The 6389-nt window shown below is 32.2% G+C and overlaps 1 non-coding gene across 1 annotated transcript; it reads left to right on the top strand.

The window, feature by feature from the left end:
- The first annotated feature begins 5697 nt into the window (after positions 1-5697).
- On the top strand, positions 5698-5804 carry LOC117203806 (U6 spliceosomal RNA). The gene has a single exon (XR_004486703.1). It is a non-coding gene; the product is annotated as a U6 spliceosomal RNA (small nuclear RNA).
- Positions 5805-6389: the final 585 nt, after the last annotated feature.

Raw genomic sequence — 6389 nt, forward strand, 5'->3', positions numbered from 1 at the left:
CATATAGACTTCTGTCTTCATGAAGATAACAAAGTCATTGATTTGCCTTTCCTTGTAAAATTGTATGAGAATAATAAGGCAATTCTACAACCAATGTCAAAGAAAAGTATGCTTTAGTTTGGTCTGTATCCACTCTGGATACAGAATCTGTCACTAGAGTGTGGTGCTCACTCTCCTCACTTCATCTGAGCTTGCCATGTTCCCTAAAGATGTACTTCAGATTATGCCAGTATTTCTTTATTATTTTTGTTTTGGTCAATAATGTCAAATATCTTTGTTAACTAATACAATGAAAGGTCTTATTGTTCTTTAATATAATTTCACCTTATGCAGTATTGGGAATAATATCATTTTTGCTCACCAGTGGATACTAAATTTTCATAAAAGATTATGGTGTTACATTTGACACTGTCACTGACCAAAAAAAAAAATTAGCCAAGATATGGTCAGCTACCAGTAATAGTACTATGCTGTGGTGAGATCTATTAGTTTTCCTTTCAACAATAATGTCTTAGACTTTGGTGGCTATCATTCAATGTTCTATATCCATTTGTAATTCATTAGTTCAGCAAATATTTATTGAGCATCTAATATAGTTTTCCTAAGCTTTGGGTAGAAAGATACAAAAATCACTACTGTCAAGTCTCTCATCATATATTTTAGGGCATATTTGTCCAGAATATAATTTGCTTAAATGATATTTTGGGTTAAAAGTGGAAATATAGGGCTTCCCTGGTGGCGCAGTGGTTGGGAGTCCGCCTGCCGATGCAGGGGACGCAGGTTCGTGCCCCGGTCTTGGAGGATCCCGCATGCTGCGGAGCGGCTGGGCCCTTGGGCCATGGCCGCTGGGCCTGCGCGTCTGGAGCCTGTGCTCCGCAGCGGGAGAGGCCACAACAGTGAGAGGCCCGCATACCGCAAAAAAAAAAAAAAAAAAAAAAAAAAGTGGAAATATATATTTTAACATTTAGTAGTCATCAATTTTATCTTTATAATTATATACATCTACCCCCACAATCTGCTCTTGCTTTGGAACTTAAAAAAAATAATGTATTTGAATGGCTTAGTCTCTCTTAGGTAATGCACTAAGCTACAATCGGTATTAACAGCCTTATCTGGTAACCAGTTCAAAAGCAGGGTTCAAATTCTTACAAGTTACACGAGTTGAGGTAGATGTATCAACTTTTCCAAGTTTTGTCCAATGTTTCCAACCCATAAGATTGTTTTAAAAGCATTTCACATGAAATAATGGCTTTGCAGAAGGGAAGTATGATAATAATATTATTAATAAATGATAATTAAAGAACCACGTGTAATCTAAGATTCACCGATCCTGCAATTTAATCTGAAGGAAATATAATGCAAGTTTGAGGTCAAGTACACACTGCTATCTTTCCTAGAATGTAGATCTACATCCTAAAGTTTTTGAAGATTGGGGTACATGCTGTGCTAATATGTAGCCAGTACATACAGAAGCTGATAGTTTCTAAGTCAAATATCAGAATAAAATAAACTTGAATTGGAGTTCTATTCAGCATGAATTATATGAGCAGTGAAAAACTTAAGCCCATATTCCAGTACAAATCTAGAGACATTTTAAAAATTAAAAAATACATTTTAAAATTACAACCTCTGCACACCAATGTTCTTTATGGTTATAGTGTTGATGAGCTATTTGTTTCAACACTAAAAAATCCATACAAAATTTGCAATATAAAAAATCAAGAATGATGTTGCAAAAATTGAAAAGGAGTACTGTGACACGTTTAAAATCAGAGAAGATGAAAATTCCAGAACTTTTTAAAGTGAATATTTCTTATTTCCAGAAGAAAAAAGATTTCATGAAAAAAAAAAGACATGCAATTATATAATACAGTTAGGTTTCTTATCTAGAAAATATTACATATTACCATATATTTAAAGGTAATATTTTTTATTACTTTTTCTAAATTTGGTAATTTTAAAAATTTGTTTCACATTCACATTTTTTTAGTAAAGTATTATTTCTTTTCACTTCTCTAATTTTTTTTTAAATTGTGGTAAAATACGCATAACTTAAAAATTTACCACCAGAGCCATTATGAAGTTTACAGTTCAGTAGTATTAAGTACATTCACACATTGTTGTGCAAAGTATCTCCAGAACTCTTTTCATCTTGCAAATCTGAAACTCTATTAAAAAAAAAAAAAAGAAAAAAGAAAGGAAAAGAAAAGAACACGTTTTGGCCAGGATGTAGAGAAATTGGAACAATTGTCACCTGCTAGTGAGAATGTAAAATGGTGCAACCACTATGGAAAACAGTAGGGGAGGTCCTTAATAAATTAAAAATATAATTATCATATGACCCAACAGTTCCACTTTGGGGTGTATAAACCCAAAATAATTTAAAGCTGGATCTCAAAGAGATATTTGTACACCTATGTCCATAGAATATTATTCATAATAGCCAAAATGTAGAAGCAATTTAAGCATTCATCCAATGATGAATGAATGAGTAAATAAAATGTGTTTTATATATATATATATATATATATATACACATATATATACAGTGGAATATTATTCTGCATTAAAAAGAATATTCTGATACATACTACAACTTGGCTGAACCTTAAAAAGCATTATACAAAGTGAAATAAGCTAGTCACAAAAAGTAAATATTATATTCCACTTATATGAGATACTTAGAGAAGTGAAATTAATAGGGACAGAAAGTAGAAGGGTGGTTGCCAGAGGCCTAGGCAAGGAGGCCAATGAAGGATTGTTGTTTAATGGGTATAGTGGTAGGAGAAATGGTTATGAGTGATGTGTACTCTCCACTATTAGCACCATAAAGATGTTACAACATTACCAAATTATGAATGACTGAAGCAAGAGCATACAGTGGAAAATTGATGTATTCATTCCAAAAGATAAGATTCTTTTCATGGATCTTAAAGTATTACAATGTTTCTTTATCTTGGTATTATGTTAGAGATCTATAAAGAAGAACGACTCTGGGGGCTTCCCTTGTGGTGCACTGGTTAAGAATCCACCTGCCAATGGAGGGGATATGGGTTCGAGCTCTAGTCCAGGAAGATCCCACATGTCGCAGAGCAGCTAAGCCCATAAGTCACAACTACTGAGCCTGTGCTCTAGAGCCCATGAGCCACAACTACTGAAGCCTGCATGCCTAGAGCCCGTGCTCCACAACAAAAGAAGCCACCACAATCAGAAGCCTGTGCACCACAACGAAGAGTAGCCCCCACTCACCTCAACTAGAGAAAGCCCACACGTAGCAACAAAGACCCCACGCAGCCAAAAATAAATAAATTTATTTAAAAAAAAAGAATGACTCTGATCTCAAATAGATGCATCCAAATTCAGTTCTGTCACTTGTTAGTACCCATATGAGTCCTGTAATTCTCATTTTTCACTACTTTATAGTGGAAGTAATACCTTTCTAGAATGGAGTTAAATACAACTATCTTTATTTACAGGAGACATAATCTTATGTATAAACTGAAGGACACACACAGAAAAAAATTAGAGCTAATAAACAAGTTCATTAGGGATGCAGGATACAAGATCAATACACAAAAATCTATTGTATTTCTATACATTATCAATAAACAATCAAAAAATGAAATCACAATTCAATTTACAGTGGCATCAAAAAATAAAACACTTAGGAATAAATTTAACACAAATGCAAAGGTTATAACCTGAAAACTTTAAGACATTGCTGAAAGAAATTACAGAAGACTTAAATAAATGGAAAGAAAACTCAGGTCCATGGATTACAAAACTTAATATTATTAAGATAGCAATATGCCCCAAATTGATCTATAAAGTTAATTCAATTTCTATCAAAATCTTAGCAAGCTTTTATTGCAGAAGTTGCCAAGCTGATCTAAAACTCATAGGGAAATGCAAAAGAATCTTTAAAAAGATAAAGGATACTGAAAAAGAATGAAGTTGAAGGATTCACAATTCTCAATTTGAAAACTTACAATAAAGCTACAGTCATCAAGAATGTGTGGTAATGGGATAGGAGGGATAGATAGATAGATAGATAGATAAATTGATCAAATAGAACTGGGAGTTCAGAAATAAACTCTTATATTAATGGTCAGTTGAATTTTGACAAGAGTCCCAAGACAATTCAATCAGAAAGAATAGTCTTTTCAACAAACAGTGCTGGGACAATTGGTTATTCACATACAAATAAATAAAGTTGGACCCTTCCTCTTGACATACAAAAAAATGAGCTAAAAATGAATAATAGATCTAAGCTAAAACTATAAAAGCTAAAACTATAAAAGTCTTAGAAGAAAATATAATAGTTAATTTTCAAGTTTGTGGGTTGGGCAAAATGTTCTTGGCTAACATTAAAAGCAAAAGGGACAAAACAAAAAGCAGATAAATTGGACTTAATCAAAATTATTTTTTTTCTGCTTCAAAGGATACCATCAACAAAGTTAAAAGAAACCTAGAAAAATGGAGAATATATTTATAAATAACTCATAAGAAACTTGCATTGATAATATAAATTATTCTTCTAAGTCAATAATAAGAAGACAGATAATCCAAGTTAAAAATAGATGAAGAATCTGAGTGAATATTTCTCCAAAAGATATACAAATGGCTAATAAGCACATAAAGTGCTGAACAGCATTAATTATTAGGTACTTGCAAATGAAAACCACTATGAGATACCACTTCACATCCACTGGGATTGATAAAATCAAAAAGATAAATAATACAAAAGTTGGCAAGGATATGAAGAAATTGGAAAACTCATAGACTTCTCATAGGAATGTAAAATGATGCAGCCACTTTGGAAAAAGTGACTGCCAGTTCCTCAAAATTCAAATATACAGAAAATGTATAAAGAAGTCTTTGCACTCCTAGGTATATACCCAAGGGAAATAAAAACAAATTTGTGTACCAATGTACATAGCAGCCATTATTCATAATAGTCAAAAAGTGGTAACAGAACAAATGTTCATAGATTGATGAATGGATAAACAAAATGTGGTGTATGTATACAATGGGGTATTGGTGCTTAGTGACTTACTTCAAAAGAGTGAAGTATGGAAAAAGAAAGAAAGAAAGAAATTCATTGTAGAAAAACCTGGAAAATACAGTCTTGGTCAACTGACCAAAGTAAACATCATCAGTGATAAGTAATCTTGATAATATGTAACCTGTTACACTATGAGAAGTGTGTTTCACCTCTACGATATTCTCACTGAAAACCTTAGCCTAACCATGAGAAAAATATACAATAAACCCAAATTGAGGAACATTGTACAAACTGCCTGTTCAGTACTCAAAACTGTCAAGGTCATGAAAAACATAGAAATTCTGAGAAATTGTTACAGCCAAGAGATGCTTAAGGAGACATGAAAACTAATGGAATGCGGTGCCCAGATGGAATCCTGGAACAGAAAATTGTTAGGTAAGATGTAAGGAATCTGAAGAGAATACAGACTTTAGTTAATAAAAATGTATCAATATTGATTTATTGATGGAAACAAATTGACCATACTAATGTAAGATGTTAATAATATTAGAAATTGGGTATGCTGTGCTCAGTGAAATCTCAATTTTTCTCTAAATCTATAAAGTTCTAAAAAAAAAAGTCTACTAAAAAAATCTAATTTATAAGTAAAAATATGTCATCAAATAATAAGCCCAAGCAAAGGTAAGCATGAAGTGCTCACTTCGGCAGCACATATACTAAAATTGGAATGATACAGTGAAGATTAGCATGGCCCCTGTGCAAGCATGACATGCAAATTCGTGAAGCATTCCATATTTTTTGTAAGAGGGAGAAGATATGGAGAGATATGTATATATGTATGTATATGTATACATATAGCTGATTCACTTTGTTATAAAGCAGAAACTAACACACCATTGTAAAGCAATTACACTCCAATAAAGATGTTAAAAAAAAATAAGCATGAAGCTCATGGACAAAATTGTTTAAATTTATTGAATTAAACAAATGGTGAATTTTCTACAATGTTTATAGATGAAAATATTTAATAAATTCGGATCTCTCAAAATCATTCTACTAATTTAATGCAATCCAATAAAATTCAAGCAGTGTTTTTCACAAAATTTGAAAAGAAGCTGCCTAAAATGTACATGACATAGAGCCAATAATAGTCAAGACATTTTTAAGAACAAAAGTTGTCTCTATTATATTTCAAGACAAAAGACAGAGCATTTCAAAAATTGTGTAAGAAATAATTAGACCAATGAAACTGAATAAGGAAAACAGATGCAAATCCACCCTCTATGAAAAGTTTGTGTATGACAGCAGAAGCATTATATATCAGTGGAAAAAAAGATGAACTATTCAATAAATGGTGCTTGTTTAATTGGAGGTCCATATGGAA

The sequence above is a fragment of the Orcinus orca genome, chromosome 17, assembly GCF_937001465.1.
Source record: "Orcinus orca chromosome 17, mOrcOrc1.1, whole genome shotgun sequence".
NCBI lineage: Eukaryota > Metazoa > Chordata > Mammalia > Artiodactyla > Delphinidae > Orcinus > Orcinus orca.